A 12,840-nucleotide genomic window follows, 5' to 3' on the forward strand; every position below is an offset into this window, starting at 1 on the left:
AATATGTACTTAAATATTTATTTATTTATTAAAGATTTTATTTATTCATTCATGAGACACAGAGACAGACAGAGAGGCAGAGACATAGGCAGAGGGAGAAGCAGGCTCCATGCAGGGAGCCCGATGTGGGACTCGATCCCAAGTCTCCAGGATCAGGCCCTGGGCTGAAGGTGGTGCTAAACCGCTGGGCCACCCGGGCTGCCCAATATATATTTATTTAGATTTTTTATTTTTAAGTAATCTCTACATCCAGTGTGGGGCTTGAACTCACAACCCCGAGATCAAAGTCTCATGCTCTACTAACTATGCCAGCCAAGTGCCCCATATACTTATATATCTTTAATAAATTGAGTAAATGTATATTTACATGTATGTATATATATTTATCTCCTATTGGTTTTGTTTCTTTTTTTATATAGATTTATTTTTATTGGTGTTCAATTTGCCAACATATAGAATAACACCCAGTGCTCATCCCATCAAGTGCCCCCCTCAGTGCCCGTCACCCAGTCACCCCCACCCCCGCCCACCTCCCTTCCACCACCCCTAGTTCGTTTCCCAGAGTTAGGAGTCTCTCATGTTCTGTGGCTTTGTTTCATTGGAGAACCCTGACTAATACAGTTTCTATTACGGCATTTGAATTAATTTGACATTTAAGTCTTTAACCCAACTGGAGTTGACTTTTGTATGTTATATAAAATAGGGATCCAATTAATTAGTTTTCTCAATAGATCATCAGTTCCCCTCATTTTTCCACTTACCTGCTATGCCACCTCTGTTATACATCTAAGTTCCGTATATAAATCTGTTTTAAACAACTTAGTCTATCGTACTGATTATTTTGTCTCTCTGAGCCAGTACCACTTGGTCTTGATTTTATACCTTCTTAATAAGTCTTGGTATCTATAGAGCAAATCACATCTCTTTATTCTCTTCTGTAGAAGTGTTTAAAGTAATTAATTAGATCTCTTAGTACCCAGTTTGGAGCTTTTAATATGATTTAATTTAAAAATGACCCTGGATTCTTGGAAAAAATGACTATTTTCATATTTGGACAGAAAATGTACAAAATGAGTTGAAACAGTTTCTAATATTAAAAAATGAGGAGATTACAAATATTTCTGGGATTACAAATGACTCAGTAGCCAACCTGAACCCTGTTAAAGATGAGAAAAATAAAACATAAATAGAATAATTTCAATGGATTAAAATATATAAAATACATTTAAATCTATGAGTTTGTAATGATCCTAAAAAACCTTCACTGGTTACCTTTGGAATATGCTAGTGAACCATTACTTTTATTTGATCATCTTAATTTTGTATTGGGTTAAAAAAGACACAGTAAAACGCATCTTAAATATATAGATCTTAATATGTACAACCTAAATGTACAACCTTAATGTGTAAATTGATGAAATTTTACATTTATATATGTCTATGTAACTATCACTTGAAAGAAGGTATAAAGTTCTCAAGTCATTTTTTAAAAGATTTTATTTATTTATTCATGAGAGAAAGAAAGAGAGAGAGAGAGAGAGGCAGAGACACAGGCAGAGGGAGAAGCAGGCTCCATGCTGGAAGCCTGATGTGGGACTCGATTCCCGGACTCCAGGATCATGACCTGAGCCAAAGGCAGACGCTCAACCGCAGAGCCACACAGATGTCCCAAGTTCTCAACTCTTAATGTGCATATGCATCAACTGGTGGTTTTCAAGTTCTGATTCAGTAGAACTGTTGTGAGCCCTCAGGTCCTGCATTTTTAAAAAATTTTATTTTTGTTTATTCATGAGAGACACAGAGACAGAGGCAGAGGAAGAAGCAGGCCCCTGTGGGGAGCCCCATGCGGGACTCGATCCTAGGACCGCAGGATCACAACCTGGGCCGAAGGCAGGTGCTCAACCACTGAGCCACCTGGGCGTCCCAGGTGATGCATTTTTAGCAAGCACCTGGGTGATGCTGCTCCTGCTCGTCTCTGGACCACACTTGAGAAGCAAGGCTATGAATTCTCCTATGTTGTAGTTTATAGTAATAGTTTGTTTGGTGCTGAATGATTTTCATCTGTTAAAGGAATGAATATTCGTACCCATATGGATGACGGACATTTGTGTTTCCAGTTTTAGGCCCTTATGGATTAGATAGCTGTGAACATCCTCGTACATGGCTAGGTGCACTCGGTTGGTGGGGAGGATAGACCTAGGAGTAGAATTGCTGGGTTATAAGGTCTCCATATAGCTATCTCTAGTAGATAGATGCTGTCAAACGGTTTTCCAAAATGGTTGTAACATTTCACTCTTACCAGTAAGGCATCAGGTTCCGGTTGGCCCACATTTCACCAACACTTGGTCTCGTTCTTGTTAAAATATAGCCATCCTGTTGAGTGTACGGCGGTATCCAGTTGAAGTTTTTGGCTAGTGAAAGATCCTCTTTGCAGAAATGCCCACTCGAGTCCCCCCCCCCCCCATTAAAATTTGGGCTTGTTGTTTTTTGTTGTTGTTGTTTCCTTTTGTATTTATTTTTTGTTTGTTTGTTTTTTGTTTCCTATTGATTTGTAGAGATTCTCCATATATTCTGTATTTGAGTTTTTTTTTATTAGATTACAAATATCTTACAAATATCTTTCCCCAGTCTGGTTTAATGATCTTTTAATGAACATAAAGTTAATTTTAACAAAATTCAATTTGTATTTTTTCTTCAATGTTTGAAAGTTGTGGTAAAATACACATCACGTCAAATGTGCCATCTACACCATTTTTAAGGTCACAGTCAGTGGCATTAAGTACATTCATACTGTGGTGCAACCATCACTACCATCCGTTTCCAGGACTCTTTCCCCTTGCAAAACTGAGATCTCATACCCATTAAACAACTACTCCCCATTCTTTTCTCCCCTCAGTCACTGGTGATCACCTTTCTACTTTCTGTCTCTCTGATTTTGACTCCTGTTAGTACTTCATGTAAGTGGAATCAGACACTGACACTTAGGGGACAATAACAGTATTTGTCTTCCTATGACGGGCTTATTCACTTAGCATAATATCTTTCTTTGTCTCTTGTAATGTTTTTTGATTTAATGTTTTTGATATTAGCATGGCCCCTCCTGCTCTTACACCGACTGTCCTCTCTTGTGTTTAGTTGCTTTTTGTAGTGAAATGCTTGCCATTCTTTTCTCATTTCCTGTTGTGTATATTTTAGAGCTCTTTTCTTTTCGGTTATTATGGGGATTTCATTTACAAATTTAAAGGGACAGCACTCTAATTTGAATTTATACCAACTTAACTTTAATGATATACAAAAAGCTCTGTCACCGCTGATTTAGGTTGTTGATATCACAGAATTATATCTTTACATACGGTGTATCCCCAAACAGGAACTAATAATTATTTTAAATGCATTAGTCTCCTAAATTACATGGAAAACAAGATTTGAAGTCACAAACTAAAGTTCTAGTAATACTAGCTTTTACACTAATACTTTTTTCTTTAAATGTATTGGTTTCTGAAATCATGTAGAAACAAACAAAAAATGCAGTTACAAACCGTTGTTACAATAATACCAGCTTTGAGTTCCTTTCATTTCAACCTGCAGGACTCCCTTGAGCATGTTTTTTTGTTTGTTTGTTTGTTTGTTTGTTTGTTTTTTCAGAGAAGGTCTAATGGTGACAAACTTCCTCAGCTTTTGTTTATCTGGGACTGTTGTAATTTCCTCTTCACTTTTATTTTATTTATTTTTTTAAAAAATCTTTTATTTATTTGAGAGAGAGAGAGAGAGGGAGAAAGAGAAAGAGTGAGCACAGGGTGAGGGCCAGGGACAAGCAGAGTCTGTGCTTGAGCGCAGAGCCTGAAGTGGGGCTTAATCTCATGACCCTGAGATCATGACCTGAGCCCAAACCAAGAGTCGGATGCTTAACCAGCTGAGCCACCCGGATGCCCTCACCTCCTCACTTTTTTTTTTTTTTTAAAGATTTTATTTATTCATGATAGACATAGAGAGAGAGAGAGGCAGAGAAACAGGCAGAGGGAGAAGCAGGCTCCATGCAGGGAGCCCGATGTGGGACTCGATCCTGGGTCTCTAGGATCAGGCCCTGGGCTGAAGGTGGTGCTAAACCACTGAGCCACCAGGGCTGCCCCTCCTCACTTTTTAAAGATAGTTTTGCCAAATATAAGATTTTTTTATTGACAGGTTTTTTTTTTTTTTTTTTTCTTTTAACACTTCTGATATATTGACCACTCTATTCTGGTCTCTAGAGTTTCTGATAAGAAATTTGCTTAGGGGACGCGTGGGTGGCTCAACAGTTGAGCACCTGCCTTCGGCTCAGGGCATGATCCCGGGGTCCTGGGATCGAGTCCCGTGTCAGGCTCCCTGCATGGAGCCTGCTTCTCCCTCTGCCTGTGTCTCTGCCTCTCTGTGTCTCTCATGAATAAATAAATAAGACTTTTTTTTTTAAAGAAGAAATTTGCTTAGGAGTATATTGAGGACCCCTTGTAATGTGACAGGTCACCTCTCTCTTGTGCCTTCACAATTCTTAGTCTTTATCTACGGGCAGTGTGACTATAACGTGTCTCAGTATGGGCCTCTTTGAGCTCATTGTAGATTGGTTGAACCTCTCAGATATTTATATGCGTGTCTTTTACCAGATTTGGGGAGTTTTCAGCCAATATTTATTCCAATATTTTCAATATTTCAAACGACTTTCTCTTCTTTCTCTCCTTCTGGACTCCCCCCGCCCCAATATATATGTTGGTTCCTTTGATAGCATCCCACGGGTCCCTCAGGCTCTGTTCGTTTTTCTTCCATCTTTTCCCTTAGCCTCAATCCCTTCCATGTCTTACTTCCAAGCTCACTCTTATTTCTTCTGCTTGCTCAAATTTGTATTTGATTGACTCTAGTGAAATTTTCATTTCAGTTAGTGTATTTTTTATCTCCAGATTATCTTTTTAGGTTTTCTCTCTATTGACATTTCCATTTTGTTCATATATCATTTTCTTCACTTTCTCCACATCTCTCTTTAGTTTTTTGAGCATCTTTAAAACCGTTGTTTTAAAGTCTTTGTTTAGGGGATCCCTGGGTGGCTCAGCAGTTTGGTGCCTGCCTTTGGCACAGGGCGCGATCCTGGAGTCCTGGGATCGAGTCCCGCATCGGGCTCCCGGCATGGAGCCTGCTTCTCTCTCCTCCTGTGTCTCTGCCTCTCTCTCTCTCTCTATGTCTATCATAAATAAATAAATAAATCTTTAAAAGAAAATAAAGTCTTTGTTTAGGGGCGCCCGGGGAGCTCAGGGGGTAAGCATCTGTCTTCAGGCCAGGGCGTGCCCCCGGGGTCCTGGGATCGAGTCCCACATCAGGCTCCCTGCATGGAGCCTGCTTCTCCCTCTGCCTGTGACTCTGCCTCTCTCTCTCTCTCTCTCTCCATGTCTCTCATGAATAAATAAATAAAATCTTTAAAAAAAGTCTTTGTCCAGGTAGATCTACCATTAGATCTTATTCAGGGAGTTTCTGTTGACTTATAATTTTTTTTTACTTATAATTTTTCTTTGAATGGATCATATTTTTCTGTTTCTTTGTATGCTTTGTGATATATTGCTGAAAACTTGACATTTGTGTCTAATAATGTGGTAACTCTGGAAATCAGAGTTTTCCCCTAACCCTAGAGTTTGCTCCTTCTTCCTTCCTTTCTTTCTTTCTTTCTTTCTTTCTTTCTTTCTTTCATTCTTTCATTCTTCCTCCTTTCCTTTCCCCTTTCCTTTCCCCTTTCCTTTCCCCTTTCCTTTCCTTTCCTTTCCTTTCCTTTCCTTCCTTTCCTTTCCTTTCCTTTCCTTTCCTTTCCTTTCCTTTCTTCCTTCCTCTCTCTCTTCCTTCCTTTTTTTCTTTCGAGAGTGCAAATGGGGAGGGGGAGGGGGTGAAGGGGAGAGGAACAGGGAGAGAATCTTAAGCGGACTCCATGCTGAGCACAGACCCCAGCAGAGCTCAGTCTCACTGCCCTGAGATCATGACCTGAGCCAAAATCAAGTCAGATGCCCAACAGACTGAACCACCCAGGCACACGCTCCCCCCTTTATTAAAAAATAAATCCTTATAAGCTGTTTCTGTATCAAGGATCGACCTGAGAAGTAAACTTAAGGTCTTCTCAGCCATTTTCTGAGCCTGTGTCTTTTTTGGAACATGCACAGTGACTATCTAGTTTCTCCTGTATATGTAGTTGCTTTTGAACATCTTAGACTTTAATGTCTGGTTCCCAAAGAGGGAAAAGAGGAAAATGAAGGGGAGAAAGGCCCCTTAAAATCCCTAGAAGTCACTTTCACTAGGGTATGGGGGTACGTGTCTTGCAACAATGGGGGGAGGTCCGACAACAACGGCTACCTCCCCTTTGTCTACATCCTGTTATTAGAAGGAACTTTCAGTGGTCAGAGCACAGATTGCTGATATTTGGAGGAAAGGGTCCTTTTGGCACCCTGGCGCCTTCAGGCTGCTTTAAGAACATATGCACTGCTGCCCATCAGGTCGCTGGAGATAGGAGATAGGCACATGCCACTGGGCTAAAATTGCTGAAATTGATAGCAATTTACTGTCTACATTTTTCCTGGAAGTTGCAAGCCTTTCAATAAACTGCAGAATTCCAAAAATTGTTAAATCAGACAGATTCACCAATGCAATTGTTGCCTGGTTGAGGAGATAGGTTTTTGGTGCTTACTATTCTGTCATCTTCCCAGAATCCTTCTGTCAATATTTTATTATATGGTTATTATCTTTTGCATTCTGCTTAAGAAAGATTTGCCCACTTCAAAGTCATAAAGATATTCACCTATATCTTCACCCAGAAGCTTTAATATTTTACCATTCATATTTAGGTCTGCAATCCCTTTTGAATTTTTTTTTTTGTAGTCAGGTTTTTTGTTTTTTTTCTTTTTCATATTTTTTTAAGGTCAAGGTTCATTTTTAACCAACTCATTGTTTTTCTTTCTTTTTTTTAAATTTATTTATGATAGTCACACAGAGAGAGAGAGGGAGGCAGAGACACAGGCAGAGGGAGAAGCAGGCTCCATGCACCGGGAGCCTGACGTGGGATTCGATCTCGGGTCTCCAGGATCACGCCCTGGGCCAAAGGCAGGCGCCAAACCGCTGCGCCACCCAGGGATCCCTCATTGTTTTTCGACCTTAAAACTAAAGGAAACAAGTCAAGCGTTTTCTTGCTTTTCCTATATGAACTATACATTAGAGTAATAAAATAATTGAGAAGTTTCTCTTCATAGAAGTGTTCAAGCTAATAATTGAGGAGGGAATTAAATAATTGGCATGCCACCATTTTGCAACCTTTAATGCATAAGAGAGCCATCATGAAAGGAAAGATTACCAGACACAATATATCTGCTGATGGAAACAGACAACACTATATAATTTGCCCTCAAATTGAAGTTGCATCTGATCAGACCTCTAGATCTACTTGCCAATTAATAAAAAAAAAGGAGGGATAGAGAAATGTGATAAATAATTTTGTAAGCAGAACCCACAAACTATAGGAAATTCTCAAGACAAACTTCTTTCTGCCACAAATACATTTGCTGAAAAAAAAAAGTGGAGAGAGGGAATCTATATATTAAAAAGACTTAAGTGACATCACTCAATTACAATATATGAGAAAAATCAGAAATTTGACCGCATATTTTAATAGATTTTTGATGATATTTGATGATATCGAGGGATTATTGTTAAATTTTTAGATGTGATTATCACATTGTAATTATATTTAACAAAAATGCTTGTATTTTAGAGATACATACTAAAATGTTTATTAACAAGATATGTCTGGGACTTGCTTCAAAATAATACAAAGAGAGAGGGGAGTGAAAGATATGTATTAAACAAGATTGGCTTGGAATTTCTAATAATTGAATTATTATAAATAATAATTATATTATTCTCTCTTCTACATTTTTGGTGTGTGTATGTGTGTGTGTTTGAAATTTATCATGGTAAAAAGTTTAAAAACTATGCCTTAATCATTCTTGATTGTTTACTTTTCCATATTGATTTTAGAACCAGCTTATCAAATTACATGGTTTTTTAATTGAAATTGCATTGAATCTGAGGATCAATATGAAAAGAATCAATATCATTATAAAGTTATAATTTTTTCATGAATGTGAATTATCTTTCCATTGATTAGGTCTTTTAAAATGACTTTCAGTAACTATCTATACTTTTCTGTATCTTAGATTTATTTCTAAATATATAACATCATTGTAGATATTGTAAATGATGTACATTTGCAAATGACATATTTTGCTAATGTGCTAATGTAAAAACATGCAAATAACTTTTGTGTATTGATCTTCTATTCAGGCACCTTGCTAAATATAGTTTATTTTTTTAAAAAATTTTTATTTATTTATTCATGAGAGACAGAGAGAGAGAGAGACAGACAGACAGACAGAGAGGGGCAGAGACACAAGCAGAGGGAGAAGCAGGCTCCATGCAGGGAGCCCAATGTGGGACTCAATCCCGGGTCTCCAGGATCATGCCCTGGGCCGAAGGCAGCGCTAAACCGCTGAGCCACCTGGGCTGCCCTAAATACAATTTCATCTAACAATTTTTTAGATTCTTTTGTATTTTCCAAGTAAACAATATGTCATCTGAAAATAATGTTGGTTTTATTTTCCCTCTTTAATCCTAACATGCATGTGCCTGATGAAGTGTCTTAAAATACTTAAAGAAAATTTTATTGGGCTACAATAGATATGAAAAAAAACAAATCCACCACCATAGTGGGAGATTGCAATACTTTTCCTTAAATCACTGATAAGTCAAGCAGATAAAAATCCACAAATGATGTTGAAGATGTGAACAACAAAATTGAACAGCAGAGACTTGACGTATACATAATTCTGCTTCCTACAATTAGAGAGTACAAAACATTCTCCAGAACTGTCTTAATTATCTATTGTTGCATGAACTCAGTAGTGTTAAAAAAAAAAAAGGCATTTAAAAAACATCTCAATGTCTATGGGTGAGGAATTCAGGAGAGATTGACTGGATGGTTTTAGGTCAATATTTCTCATGAGATTCACAGAGATGTTGTTAGTGATTACAGTTATCTGATGGCTTGACTGAAGCAAGAATATCTGCTTTCAAACTGATTTATCCACATAATTAGTAAGTTGTTGCTAGTGGTTGGAAAGAAGCCTCAGTTCCTCCTCATGTAGGTCTTTTCACAGGTCTACTGGAATATCTTCATGACATGGCAGCTGGTTTCCCTTAGGGTGAGCAACTTCAGACAGCAAAGTGGAAGCTGCAAGGTGTTTTATGGCTTAGCCTCAGAAGCCACATGCTATCATTTCTGCAACATCCTATTGCTTGTCCATATCAGCCTTATTATTCAATGTGGGAGGGGACTACCCAAGACCATTAATGCCTCGAGATGAGAATAATTGAGGGCCACCTTAAAGACTGATAACCACAAGCACATGTGTTATATTTACAAACACTGATTATATACTAGTCACAGAGCAAGTTTCAATAAATTTCAAAGAATAATGATCATACAGGCAAGGTTCTTTGATCACAGTGCAATTAAATTAGAAGTTAGTAACAAAAATATACACTAAATACTATTTGTAAGTGAAAAACACTTTCAAATAACTCATGTGTCAAAGAAGAAATCATAATGGATATTTTAAAGTACTCAGAACTGAATGATAGTAAAACATGTGAGATACAGTGAAGATAGTTCTTCAAGGGTAATTTATAGCATTACATATTTACATTAAAAAAGAAGAAAAGCTGAAAATTAAGAATCTAAGTTTCCAATTTAAGTGGTAAGTTGAAGAATGAGTAAACCCAAAGAAAGTAAAAGAAAGTAGGTGATAAAAATAAGAGCAGAAATTAAGCAATTAGAAAAGCTATAGTAGAGAAGATCAGCAAAACTAACAAACTGACTCTTTACAACTATTAAAATATGGATGAATCTCTGTCAGTGGGAATCACAAAAATAGAGAATACACATAAATATTACAAGGTGGGCACGATTACAGGGGAAGCAGAGATTCAGATGATAATGAGAGAATTTTGTCAACAACTTTATGGAAACACATTTGAAAACTTAGACAAAACAGACATAGTATTAGAGAACTATAACTTATTAGAACTGACTCACAAAGAAATAGAACACCTGAAATAGTCCTTTAAATAGTCCTGTTAAAGAAACAAGCAATAGTGAAACAAAACAAAAAAACTTCTGTAAACATCAGTTCCAGATGGTTTTACCAATGTGTTTCACCAAACTTAGAAATATCAGATCCTTCCAACCTTAAATAAACATTTTTTCAGAGGAAAAAAAAATAAGATAGTACTCTCCCAACTCATTCTATAAAAGTAGAATCATTTAAATATCAAATTCTAATAACAAAAAATGAAAACATCAGGCTTGTTTTATTCATTAATATAGATGCAACAATCTATATGATATGTGTACAATAAATCATAAAGTTCCTTGATTAAGTTGATTTTACTTCAAGAAAGCAAATTTAAATATCAGGAAAATCTCTAAATGTAATTGATCACAACAGATTACAGGAGAAAAATCATATGTATGGTCCCTTAAAAGATGCAGAAAAAGCTCTTGATAAAATTCAATGTACATTTAGTTAAAATTTTAGTAAATTGGAACCAAAATTGAACTTCCTTTACTTGATCAAGAGAGGTTTCCAAAAACTAGAATAAATACCATCCTAGAGAAGAAATGTCAGAGCATTAAAATTACAAATAAGACAAACATACTCACCATCACCCCCTTCTTTCTAACGTTGTCCTTTAGGACCTGGCCAGAGCAATAAGAAAAGGAAAATATGCCAAAGGCAACAGTTTTATTTTATTTCTCTAAATATATTAAACATAATTATTTTATATTCTGTGTCTCACAGTTTTGAGTTATTTGCAGATGTCTTTCTGCTATTTGTTGTTTTAGCTGGTTCTTGTTCTTGATGCCATGTTTCCTTGTGTGTTTGGTGATATTTGATTGTGTTAGCTTATTTCCTTTGGAACTTTATCTGTGGAATTTACTTGAAGCCTGGGATTTATATTGGCTTCTGCAAGGCACTGAGGGCACTAGCAGTTTGGGGCCATTTTATACTAAATTCTTGGTTTGAGGTTTTCTGGATCTCCTAGATCTGATCACCTATGGTGTGAAGTCTAAGTTGTAGGTTTGGAATCTTAGGAGGTGATCCTTCTTTCCTACATTCATCACTATTGCTATGGTTTAAAACAGTAGTTTTCTGGGGCACCTGGGTGGTTCAGTGGCTTAAATGTAGGACTCTTTATTTCGTCTAAGGTCATGATTTCAGGGTCATGAGATAGAGCCCTGCATCAAGCTCCCTGCTGTGGGGAGTCTGCTTAAGATTCTCTCTCTCCCTCTGCCCCTTCCCCTGCTCTCTCTCATAAATAAATGAACAAACAAACAAATAAATAAAATCTTTAAAAAAAAACCCCAACAAAACCCAATAGTAATTTTCTTGCAATTTCCTGGGTGTAGGTTGGGGCAAGTTTTTTCTAGTTCACCTGTACCTTAGAGTAGAAGGAGCTCTTTGGGAGCGCGCTCTTTGGGATTCTAAGTAAATGCAGGGGAGTGTTTGCCCAACTTGGGCAGACCCTTTGCTTCATCTTCTTTCCCATATGCCCTGAGAGATCATGAGAACTGAAGTTCAATTTCATCTGTTAACAAGTACCCTTATATCAGTTATTTATTGCCACAATATTATGGTATAACATAGCATTAAAAGATTCAGTGGCTTAAATTAATAATGCAAGAGCCATCAAATCCATGGAACGGTTCTTCTTATTCAGCTGATCTCACTTAGATGTCAGTCAGGTATCTACCCCTCTTGCTCCTGGCTGGGCCCTCTTGTGTTTGGGGGTCAGCTGGCTATACCTGACCATGAGATGATTGCTCCGATGGTCTTGGCTTGGAAAGCCTGGCTCTCTTGCACCTTGTCTCTTGTCTCCAGCAGATTATTCTAGGCTTATACTCCTAGCGGAAGCAAGAATTAAAGAGAAAGAGTAGAAGTATGCAAACGCTGAAGCTTAGGCTTAGAACTGGTCCACTAGGATTTCCTCCTTGTTCTGTCGGTCATAGCAAGTCACAAGTCAGACAGGTTGAAGGTGTGGGAAAACAGACTATCTCTTGGTGCAGGGAGTTCCAAAGTCTTATGGCAAAGGACCTGGATTCAGGGAGGGGTGAACTGGTGCCATTTTTACAATCAATGGATCTCAGGCCCCAAGACTAAGGTCGGCTTCAGTGTTCTGCATACTTCTCTGATTATGCCTTCGCTTAGATTTTGGCTGGGGTGTTTATTTTCTTGCCAGCTCATTGATGCATTTAAGAAAATTAAAACAATTTTTTATCTATCATTGTTTAACACTTACCACGTTTTCGGTGGAAGGATCAATAAGCACCAGCCCGTCATATTGCTAGAATGACCGTTTGAGGAGTTCTGGTCCCTGCATGTGTGGGGTTCTCGGCCCTAATTCTCTCTCCGGGCTTGGAAGTCTCCAGTGCCTCCTTTATGTTTCCTTACTTCTCTGCCTGCCCCTCTTCACTGAGGCAGGGCTCACTGTTGCCTCTAGACTCAGAGTATCTTGTGCCCATCTCTGTGGAGGCGTGGAATTCCTAACATAGCAATCATAATTTGTGAAGTGCAGGGCCCCTTGTTAAGAAATCATTAAGAATTTCGAGACGGTGACAGGAGAGCATTAAACCAAGAGTGGGGCCTTTTTAAGTGTGGGGCTCTGTGTGACTGCACAGCTCACACTCGTTCGAAGCTGGCCCTGGAAGTAATTATTGGTTTACATCTC

Source organism: Canis lupus, chromosome 15 (genome assembly GCF_003254725.2).
Source record: "Canis lupus dingo isolate Sandy chromosome 15, ASM325472v2, whole genome shotgun sequence".
Classification (NCBI taxonomy): Eukaryota; Metazoa; Chordata; class Mammalia; order Carnivora; family Canidae; genus Canis; species Canis lupus.